General features: G+C 43.3%; 1 protein-coding gene across 3 annotated transcripts in view; it reads right to left on the bottom strand.

The window, feature by feature from the left end:
• Positions 1-11,803, bottom strand: part of BACH2 (BACH transcriptional regulator 2) — a 160,595-nt gene extending 148,792 nt beyond the window's left edge. Inside the window, exon 1 of one of the 3 annotated variants that reach the window (XM_085318727.1) lies at positions 11,725-11,803. The gene's annotated coding sequence lies outside the window, so the exon portion shown is untranslated. Of the gene's footprint in view, positions 1-8,272; positions 8,573-11,724 lie in introns of those variants that run through there. The other 2 variants (XM_085318725.1, XM_085318726.1) reach the window with 2 other exon arrangements.
• Between the last annotated feature and the right edge of the window lie 268 nt (positions 11,804-12,071).

Here is a 12,071-nt window from a genome sequence, read left to right as displayed (position 1 = left end):
ATCTTCTTTACCAAGCATAGCACTTCATAGTTAAATCTGGTCACAGTAATGATTAACCATTTGCATGCATACATTTTGTTTCAACATCTTAATAGAAGACATCAGCCTATTTAAGGCAATTTTGGCCCACAAGGTCCCGTTCTTTACCAATGACTTCTCCATGAGAAAAGCCGTGCCCTTGCATGGGACTGTATGACTCCAGGGATGCCCCAAAGTTGTCCAAGCTTCATATATATCTAGGTCCTCAATCTGTTCCAGGTACTAAAAACTCTGCATATTAAACCTGAACTGTATGTAAGGCAATGACAGAACAGCTATGAAGTTTTGTTTGTGTCCCTCAGACCACTTCCTTTTGAAATGCTGCAAGCTACAATTACAGCTGCTCTCTGAATGTGCTGGATTTCAYGGCACTCACTCTTAAACTTGATTCCAAACTTGTAAATGTGCGCCTGCCCGCACTGTGAAAAGAGCAGGTATTTCTTCAATGGGAAGACTCTCAGGTTTCTCGGGGCAGAGGGAGCAAACTTCACAATAAGTGAATAGAGAGCACAGGTTGAGGTACTGAGGTGAGGCAGAGRAGTCCGGATTCCAACCTGTCAGATTTCCTCCATGACCTTCAATAAATCACCACATCCCTGCCTCTATCCCGCATCAGTACGAGTGTGATATTTCATTCCCTTTTCGATGCACAGAAGTGCTCTGGTTCTGTCCATGAGGYGGTCAGGCTTTCCAGCAAAGACAACCAACCAAGTACCTGTACAGATGTCTTGCCCTTGCCATTACATCACACCRGCAGTTTTATAATTTGAACATCACTTCAGTCAGCTTCAACTGCAAGAGGGAATATCAGTATATCTAACAAATAAAGATARCTAAAAAGTTTCAGAAACCAATGGGCACAGAAATAAACACAAAATCAAGTGACGAAGTGGTGGTTGCTCAGAAGCACTACTCATTGAACAAATATGCATAATTTAGGCTATCATACAACCAACTGTTTTGATATGCCAGGATATTAAAGTTTATGTGCAAATACACACAAAAGGAGGTCTAAAGTCATTATTGGAAGCTGTCTGGTACATACAGTACGAGTTCCTTTGACAAGCATGAATCAAATATTGTCCACTCATTTTGGCTCTAAGACAAACTCATTGCCCTCTGGCAGGCCAACACAATAAAGCTGTTTCCATTATGACCAAAAGTCCTCCAGAGAACAATCCTTGGAAAAATAGGACAGCAAACGGGTGGATATATTTTAACTATACGCTAATTCCCTATAAATTGACAGACAAAAAGTGCTTCCTTTCTCCAGTTACAAATTCTGAGCCAAATCACCTTGTCTGTTTTACAAATGCAAACCTCACTGACTTTGCTAGAGTTACATACGCATCAGAGCAGATTTTGTCCTCGTGTGCAACAGTAGGGCAAATAGCCCATAGAAAGGAAAGGAAAGGAAAAAAAGATGTTCATCTTAACTGAAGTGGGATATGGAACATCCCTCTCACTTTCAAAAAGAAGATCTATGTCTACGTAAGGGATGGAAGGGACAACTCTGTTAATTTTACTTCTTTGGTTTGCCTCTACATTGGGACAGACTCTTATGCTTAGCAAGAACATGTTTTTCAGACTTTTAAGGTTACCTTATCCCACTGTAGATCAGAAACGCAAGAACATCACATGTTGGATTAGGAAAGCACCTAGCATCTACTTCATTTTCTGTAAAAGTAGTACATCGCACCCCATTTGATAGGTCAATGAGGCAGCTCTGTTGTAGTCTGAAACGATCTAAGAATAGGACAACGCAACCCTTCTGTCTCCAGACCCTTGTTCCCATTCTCTCCTTTGCCTCAACTTAGTGACATGATTAGGCAAGGTGCGTTCTGATGAGCTGCCTGAAAAAACAGCCACTTCTTCAGCATAGTTAGCTTTGGGATAACTTGCCCCATCAAGCAGCTCATGGCATAGCCTCATAAGCACCAACAGTGCTGCATGACAGAAGATGGGAACTCCTGGCCAGGGCCCAGGTGGGGAGGGAAAGAYGATGGCCTGCCACAGCCATAACTGGGACTGTTTCAGGCTGCCACAAAATCCTTTAGTTACTGATGTCTACCAGGAGGTACTGCAGAAACGCAAGATCCAGCACGCGATGTAGTATTTATCACAGGCGGTTCAATATACATCGAACATTCCCATCTTCTTGTGTCTCAATGTTAAACACACCAGATGACAGACGTTACAAAAGCACTCGGCAATACGTCAGCGCTTGTTTTTGCAGGCTATCAGGTATAGACGTGGTGCAGCCTTAATTCCTTGTGGTGGCATGTGGACAAGCAGCTACCTCAGTCAAACTGTCACTTTGTCTCTCCTGCCACCTACTGAAAATCAAAATATGTGGCACCAACTTGAGTGTATCTCCACTTCTGTTTGAAATACCAACCTGTAGTTCTTCTAGAAGCACTGGCATTTGCATGTGGGCACCCCCTGATGCAGCAACTGCTCCAGCGATGCTATCCAACACTAATTAAGTGGAAACACTGATTAAGGCTAAATGTAGCATTTTGCAAGTATACTTAACTCATTGATGCTTAATAGTTAAAATTAGCTTTAAATACTAAAAATTCTCCAAAGTTTAGGGCACTAGAACGCCTCTCCCCCAATCCCACATAGAATTTAATCACAGAAGATTTATTTTAAACAGTGAACGCATCATAATGCCCATAAACCTACATCCTTTTATTTGCCGTTATTTCCGAGGACTAAACTGACAATGAGCAAAACCCAAAAGAAAAAGAACTTCCCATTAGGTATAAGATTGTCAGCCTGTGGGTAGGGGTGAAACTGTCACTGCATTTGAACTAAGTAATCAAACCAATGTAACCCAAGAATAGACCTGCCAGATACAGGAGTCTGCTTTAGACCGTGGTTTATCCTGTCCTTTTAACCTCTCGCTCTCAAAAGCACGTTTGAACAAGTTTCGGCTGTGCCATGCATGCCCTCCACAGTGCAGCACCACGCATGTGAGACTTCCTTTGCAAGACTGGCACTTCCTCACTCAAGCCCTAAAATCATGCCGCGCAGGAAGTGCTTCAAAATTACACAAATGGTTGTGTCCAAACGATGCAGCCAAAAAAAAAAAAAAAAAAAAAAAAAACTATTTTGCCATAACCATCTGGGTTCTGACATCATTCCAGATATTGAAACTGTCAAGCCGGTCTAGCAAAGTCCAAAGAGTTTACAGCAGTTTCAAATCCATTAATGGTAAGTGTATGAAAACCAAAAAGCAATCAACCCAAAAGTGAACAGACAGATACCTCATATTAATCATTTATGCTATCCTTCCAAAAGGTGATTGCTTGACAACTTGATTATTTAGTGCTTTTCTTATTAATTTTAAGGAAGTATGCAAATCAAAACCAAACTAAATTACTAAAATATTCTCACTGTTTTCCACTGAGGAGCTAGCTTGCATGTGCTSGTTTATTTTCCCACACACGACATTTCCTTTTACCTGATCAACAGGCAACAGCCTGAAGCTATATGAGAGTAGATATCTTTGATAAAATGAATATTTAAATGAAGGAGAAAGACTTTCAAGATTTGCCTGATCAAGTAAGCCATCAAATTCATTTATTTGTGCTGTGACCATAGTAATCAAGAGGTATTAAACGTGGAACTAAGCACCAGTTAAAGTGCATTCTAAGGCTGATTTTTCAATGGTTTCAACAAGGAAATCTTTTACTAGCAGAACTCTAAAGGGTCTTTTCAAGCTGCAATTAGAGAAGTAGTTACAGAAGACATATTGCTCTACTCTTGCAAAAGCAAGAGTAGACAGTCTTGTTTTTGCAAGAGGAGTACTAAAGTAATAACAGGYCTTTCATTTTAGCACTTAGAATTTGATCAACTGAAGAAAAAGCTTTAATTCCACTTACTTACATATAAATGTTTCTGAAAAAGGAGGACATGTCTTTCCCTAATCAAATCTGACAAGGCTATCACTAATAATATTTGTGTTAACACACTCACTCCAGTATGGACACAAGAAAACAACCAGAATGAATAACTAGAGTGAATAATACTGGCTATTTAAGTACTAAAATGCCTGAAAAGCCRTGGTACATCCACTTAAGGCTAAATGTGGCCCACAAGCATCTGTTATACAAGAGCAAATTTATCAGGGAGTAACAGCACATTCTAATTAATTAYAAAAAGGTTGCAAACAAGTGAGAGGGTAACACAGGTAAAAAAGAGACCTTTTCACAGCACACGATCTGAGAYGGCTTTTGCTGATGCCAATTTAACTTATAACAGAATCAGGCAAAAAAGGAAATGATCGTTTTAGCAGCTACTAACACTACAGGACTGTAAGTTAAAAGTTAATGGACTGAACAGAACCTGAACAGAACCTGAAAACAACTCACTTTTTGAACACAGAAACCTGAAAAACCTGCTACTATGAGGTAGTATCAAAGGGTGCTTGCACATCATCACTAGAAATTATCAAGCAATTCTCAGTGATCTTTAGGGATATTACAAGGAAATTTTAAAAAACCACTTTCACACTTGCTGTGTTGCCCATTTGGATTGATGCCTAACTAAACCAATAGGCAAAGTTTCATCACTAAAAGGACTTCTACCTCTGCTGTTTGTGACGGAATGGTTGGGAGAGAAATTTAAACTTGTTTGGTCTATGACTGACTGAGATTTTGTAACAGAAATTGAAGTTGGTTGATCACTAGGTGATAAAACTGCTCCCAGAGCCTTGCTTGCGTGCTTTGAGAAGAGGGAACTGGTTGGGAGATTTTCAGAAAAGATTCTCCAAACAACTTCAAGCTGTTGAGAGAAGCCATTATCCAGAAGGGACAAAAAGAAAGAAAAAGAGGGAAATCACAGTTAATGGGATTTGGCAGCAATCARAAATAGCTAGGTTTCCAAGTATATCATAAAGAGTCATCTTCTTTCCTGTGGCACCAGTTCTCCATCACCGGATGTGAAAAATATACATATAATTAATGCTTCAAACCAAAAAATCCATGACAATTTTGCTTAGTATCTCTTTGGAACAAATTTTGTCTCCCCTCTGACACATCCAGTAGATACACATATTAAGTAGAGGAAATTGCCATAGCCACATCACTTCCAGCTACGGTCATGATTCTTTATAAGTGAGAACCTGTTGGTTATTTTAAGGTAAACATGTGCTTGTAAATTCCATAAATGAGCACTTGCAATATGAGGAAGTCACTGCCACGCTCATCTTAGAAATCACCTGCCAACTCACTGATCCCCCTGTTGAAAATCACAAAGCTTGCTCAAGTTTTCTGTTGGAGAGATTTACTATTTTTCAAGTGGAATAATTTGAGCTCAAAGCACAGGGTTATCTTGCTCATAGAGCATAGTCTTTGGCACAACTTCAGATTCAGGCAGGTTATACAATTATGGCATACAGTATGATCTTTGAAAGAAAAAAAAAACCCATCTCTCAGGCTGAAGAAAGGAAACACGCTTCTCTTATGAAGTAAGAGCAAGCGCTTTGGTGCACCKTGGCAGCATGAATTCCAGGAACCAGCTATGAGTTGCCCCACTCCACGAAGAGCAACTAGGTTAAACCTCAGAGCAGAATCCACAATTCTGCTGATCTGGTTAGCAACACGCTGAGGATCTCTTGCTCATCTGACCTAGATGAACAGGATGGTGGCCACTGCTCATTCCAACTAGGACATGTTGTTGCATTTAAGCAGGGGAATGTGTGCCTCTTTCAGCTCTCAACTCTGCAGGCTTTTTTTACATTCAACTGTTCTTGGGAAAGACAGCAAGAAGGAAAATAACATCGATTCCCAGTGTGGAAGTAACATGACAAACAGAAGAGATGCTCTAATGCACTTGGCTGTTACCTGGATACTGCAGGCAGAAAGCAAATGGTGCTACCTGTGCTGATAGAAAGCTATGTGTGGAGAGCCTGCAACACATGCAGTTCTTTAWGGCGCAATATATATATATACCTGTCAAGGAATTTACCTTTTCAGGGGCCTGTGCTATCAGTTCAAAACTGAGAAAAGAGCTACTTGCTTGAGGCAGCAATGAAAGAAAAATTACTTGAGAAGATGTCCTCTACTTTGTGTACGCTGTGAAAACTGAAGCCAAGTGCRAGACATGATATAACATGCAAGCACTCAAAACTAATCCTTCCTCAGATCCCAAAGGAGGCAGCGCCACAGTACGTACAACCCAGGAAGATGCCAATAACAGAGAAATTTCTGGTCTAATCATGAAATAGAGGAAAAGGTAGTATGACCAAAAGAATGGAAGCAATATGAGAAGCTAGATAAAAGAATTAAGGGCTGATAGCATCTTACAGACAACACAATTTTAGAAGAAGGAGAGGAAGTTGAGCTGCAGCAAAAGASAAGGAAGGAAGAGTAAGGCTGATTTTCCTGATAGCCAGGTCACGAATGGTTCCGAAACACACCTAGTCTGGCTGGACATCCAATGTGAAGAGGCACACGACGACGCATGTGGCATCGTGGCACATTGCGGGGAGGAGGCGGGAACAACAGTGACTCTCTGCAGGGCGATTAAAAGAAATTCAAGTCTTCTAAGTGTAATAAATAGAGACACAGTTATTAATCTTTCGATTAATAATGATTTTAAATAGTTAATGCAGGAATTATGCACAGCTTGGCCACACATGCAAAAATCTTAGGAAGAAAACTTTTGTTCCTCACAATCTCAGTTCTTTTAGAAAACCCATAGCCGCTGATAGATTAGCTTTATAAAGTGAGAATTTCACTGGAACTGCAGCTCTAGGTAACCATGGGAAATGTTGTTCACAGATGTAGCAAGTGTAGGATAACTAGGTATTTTGGGGAAGAGGAAATGAAAGTTACAGCAATCATGCAAATATAATAAATAACAGTGCTGTCCTTCTCTGGGGCCTTCCAGAGGATCTCAGGACAACTCACAGGCACTTCTCATTAAAAGCCACCATGCTACAGCCAGGGCTTATCGCAGAGCCTAAGTCTCAGCTCTGACTGCACTTCTCTTCCTTACGCGCCTGTCCCCTGCKGCGCCTCATCCCAGACATCAGCTGTAAACTCCAAGGGGCAACGACCCCRTCACGCGGTTGTGCGGTGGCTCCTGCGGGACCCCAGCCAGGACCTAGGATGCTGTCAAGTGCTACTTCAATATAATTAATGAGGGAGACCGACAGAGAGACACAGAAGACAAAAGGCTTCCACCAAGCGCGAAAAACTCTTAAGTACAAGCAGCGAAAACCGAACTCGGCTGAGAAGGCATTCACCACGCCAAACGTTCTCATGAGGGCAGCGCACCCCTAAAAAGTGGGCCATGAAATCCAGCSGCCTTGTAGACAAAAGCATAAAAAAAGAAGCAGGCAGGGGGAGAAACGGGGTGAACATGGTCAACCAGACTGACCCATCCAGGGCTCCAGGCAAACGCTGCCCTCCCAAACGTGCCTTAACAGATACTGCTGTGTGGTCTGCAGAAGACGCCGTTCTGCGGGAGAAAAGGTCAAGATAAAACACAAACCCGCACATACGCACTCCCACGTCTTTCATAACTGCAGCTAAGGATTTAAGAAAATGTTTTGCATGAAACTTGTTTTAGTGCTTGTGTTCCAACAACTTCCCATTCCAGTTGCTGCTCCCACTCCAATTCCAGTCATCGTCAGGACGAAACACTAATATTTACATAATGCATTGTTAAAGAAATCTAGAGTAGCAGGAAGTTATATTAAAAATATATAAATATAGCCCATGCCTATTTAAAGCTTCAAATGCGTATCRCTAGAAAACAGCATAAATTAACCCAAAATAATTCTCCAGCATGCATCAAGATCTAAAAAACCTTACGTGTGATGTTCCCTCTTGCCACCCACTTTAAATAAATAAAAAAAGAAAACACACGTGCTGGGGTGAGTTTAGGTTGCAAATGGTAACAAAACCAGCACCCAGTCCAACCGCACAAACGCAGTCTACTTTCTGATGTGCCGACGACCGTGCCGCAACCAGCTAGAAACCCCAACGAGAGCCGCCCCGTGCCGTCGCCCCGAGCGGAGCTTCACCACGGGCTGCCGGCGCCGAGCCCCCCGTCTCGCCCGCCCTCGCCGCGCCGCGACCCGACCCTCCGCCGGGGCCGAACCCGGAGCTCCCCGGCACCCCGGGGCGCCCTGGCGTCGCCRCGGAGCAAACTCCCTCCTGCAGCGCACGGCAAACTCAATTTGCTAGAAACCTCCCGGTTAGCAGTTTACCGCTACCGTAATCGCGGGCTGTCAACAACGTGTCCTTTGTTGCCTGCGTGCCGCTGCGTGCGGGTGTGCATGGTTTTTTTTCCTTTTCTTTATTTTTTTTTTCCTTTTCCTTTCCTTTCCTTTTTCTTTTTATTTTCAAGAGAAATTTGGGTTTTTCAATGAGTAATCTGTTTTCAAGTGATTTCTCCACGCTGGCTCCACCCTGTACTGTAAACTAGACATTACCTTATACAAGAATGAATCTGCTGCATTCCTCTGTCTAGCTGCCTCGCAGCAGATTTCCGACACTCGCAGCAGAATCAACAGCGGCGCGCACTCTCCCACCCCCTCCCTCCTCCCCTTCCCCCTCCCGCTCGCTTTTTCTTTCTCTCGCTCTTTTTTTTTTTTCCCTTTTTTTTTTTTTTCACTGCCTCACTGTGTTTTTGTGTAAATGATCTCACATGACTCAACAAATCCATCTGCCTGGAGCAGGCCAAGTTTGGAGCCTTCCCAGGAGGGAGGAGAAGAATTGCTTTGTGGAAAGGACCTGGAGCTTTGCCCTTTCTCTGGCTCAAATTACCCGCCTGTCAGGCCTGACGGATTTGGCTAAAAATAAAAGGAAGCGGGCCGTGAAAAGGAGATGAATGAGCTCAGCAGTTCCTTAGATAACATGGGCCCGGTGTTGCCCAAAGCTCCCAAAGCAGGAACTGCAAATGCTGGGCATGTAAGTGCAACGCTGCCGTGGAGGTGAATTGGCTGCTAAGGAAAAAGAAAAAAAAAAACCCATATATATATATATGTGTGTATATATATATATACACACACACCCGCGCGCGCGCACGCACACACACCGTTGGAAATACATGGATTAAAGGCACAGACACACACGGGCCGAGCAGGAAAGCTGCCTGCTGTAGGTTTTCGGCTTGCCAGCGCGCGCGGGGGGCGGCCGCGCTGCCCGGCCCCGCGCGACGTGGGGCAGGGCGGCCGTGCCAGCGCCGCGCGCGGCCTCGCCTGTGTCAGTGCGTGCCCAGCACCCGCGGTGGGTATTAAGCACTTAGTTTGGCAATGTAATGACACACTGTAACAATCTGTAATGTGAAGCAGTCAGCAAAGCCCTGGCTCCGAAAGCTATTTCTCCCAACCATTAACCATATGTTTGGCTCCTCGGCTCTCCGAGCGGGTGTTCCAGCTCACCATCTGGTTTCTATCCACACAAGCAACTGTAAAGCGCGGCGTATTTCCCTCCGGAGCCGCGTGTTTCTCTCCGTCTCCCCCTCTCCCTGCCGGCCCGCCCCCGCTCCGCCGGCTCCCTTCTTTCCYATTCACCCCCTTTCCCGGCCGCGGWGCTCGCCGGCGYGTGGGCACGGGAGCTGCCCGTGCCGGCCCGGGGTAGGTGGCATCAAAAACTGGGAGATGCTTTCTCGGGAGGCGCGGGAGTCGGGTGGCCCGCGCGGAAAGGGGCTCCCGGGCGCAGCCACAGGCACGCGCAGAGCCTTCAGSCTGGGCTGCGTCAACGCCATCCCGCCACTGCGGAAGGACCTCCATCGCGAACCGAACAACAGGAACGCGATCGGCGACGTGCCTGCTGCCCCCTCGCACRGCTCTCTAGGAGCATCTGGTTTTGGTCCCCCATCTCTCCCCAAATCAAGACAATTTTGGGGTGGAAAAAAAAAAGAGAAAAGAAGGAACGGAATGAGAAAGAGCTGAAGAAAAAGGGATGAAAATATTTACTTTTCTTGTGATGACTAAACAAGCTTTTTCTGAAATTGTAAAAAAGCTTTTAAGTGTTATGTTTAAGAAGACCTTGTGCCATATGTTTGCTTTATGATTTTATGAATTCAAACTACTATTTATATTTTTAAAGCACTTTCATGCTGCTCTTTATTTTTGAAGTCACCTATGGGAGATCAGCAGTAATTTTCCTCTTTGGTTGGCCAATTTAAGACTAATCATGACCTAATGCAAATACTCAGGGATGCAAGCAATAGGATATTCAGCAAATCTCACACTTGCTCCTTTAAAATAAGTTTATATTCTGCAATGAGTCACACACACAGTGTTTATCCAAGTTACCAGTGCTACAAGAAAAAAAATCCTTTACATTTGCAAATATATACACATCACAGCTGTAAGCACAACTGCTTACACTAGGACTCATTTCTATGACTAGATATTGATTTTTTAATAATCTGTTATTATACTAATGTTGATACAGCAACTATCTTCTTGGAGTATGCAGTTTGATATTAAAAAGAAACTGGTTCTAGGAAATCTCAAATCCACACCCATTCACATATTATTTGAAGTCCCTCTTTATCATGAATATAGAAATGCAAAGCCACAGTAGCATTTTTCCCCAATGCATCTAACAAAGGAAATGCATAGGAATCATCAGTTATAAACAGCTCCATCTAAGCTGACTTGCTCTGCAAATCTGCTTCTTGATAAATAGTAAAAAACTTCCCCAGTTTCCACCAAAAACCAAAAGCTTGCATTGGAAACATGCATGTTTTTCAAATCTGCTCATATGTGTGAGAAACCAGAGCATGAAAAAGGCACTGTGGGCCCTTATGCTGGAATCAAATACACGGGGGGAAAACCCTTACGCTTGTGAAAAGCCTGATGTCTTCACTGGGATTGCCTAAGAAGTTTGAGGGTTGAACCTGGCCTTAATTACGAAGTCCACTGTGATTAACGCTATATACCCTCCCTCCACCTTCCACTCTCCCTCAACTAGGGAAACAATATCGTGTAATGAGATTTAAAATTATTAAAAACATGAGAGATGTACTTTAGCTCACAACTTGCATTTATTCAGAAGGAGGATCTAAATGTGCTAAAGAACATTATTTTTAGATAAGGTTGTTGCAATATACTAACAGCGTATTTAAACATCACACGTTAGGTTTCCTCCAGTCATCCAACAAGACATTGTCTTCGTTCACAACCACAGGCACCAGCCAGTGGTAGTACTCTACAACAGCGAAGATCCAGGCCCAAGCCTTTTAGTAGATAATAACCCGCTCTCATCCACAATAATTTTTTAAAATAGGTAATTCAAGGGAAATACTCATCGATTCAGAGAGGTTTACAGCCTAAGGGTTGGCTAATGATCTCATTGGACCTTCCTCCATTAAACAGGCCTGGAGTTTCTACTTCAGCACAGTAGTGAGAGGCTCCATTAGAGATCTTCCTCAGTGAGAAAACAAAACAAAACAAAAATTTTAGTTTCAACAGTCTGAAATGATGAAGGAAGCCACCACAGCCCTAACAACATTGTCCTATTCAGTAATTACCCTTGCCGCAAGAACGCTTACACCCTCAGTGCCTGCTTTGAATTAATTTAACAGCCAGCCACTGGGTCTTGTTATACCTTGTCACCTTCCTCTATTGCTCCGTCCCTGACAAAGGGCCACTGTCAACTTGAAACCTAGCCAGTTTTTAAAACATAATAAAAAGCAGTGTCACATTATTACCTGAATCCACCGAGTCCTCCTGCCAACAATGGTATTTTTGCAATCACATTTTTGTGTTTTTAAAAACTTCTCTCTTGCCTCATATGGCTCTGTGTGAAAACCAACACAAAAGAGAAAATTGTTAAGGGCACCAGATTACCTGCTATTTGTGTTAGAGTAGTAGCGGGCTTTTCCAGCAGATATTTAGGTCTTTTTTCTGCTACGTGCCAGAAAAAATATTAAACAAGAAGAAAGTCCTTTTCCCGAAATTGCCTACTGACCAAAGAGAGGAGACAAAGAACAGTTTGGAGGGGAGGCCAAAATGACCCAGCCCATCACTTGCAGAGCTGCGCAAGGGAACGCAGGTC

This window comes from Rhea americana, unplaced genomic scaffold, assembly GCF_003343005.1.
Source record: "Rhea americana isolate MKP2758 unplaced genomic scaffold, rheAme1 scaffold_55, whole genome shotgun sequence".
Taxonomy (NCBI): domain Eukaryota; kingdom Metazoa; phylum Chordata; class Aves; order Rheiformes; family Rheidae; genus Rhea; species Rhea americana.
Note: the sequence above shows the minus strand (reverse complement) of the source record. Positions and strands in the feature narration are given on the sequence as shown.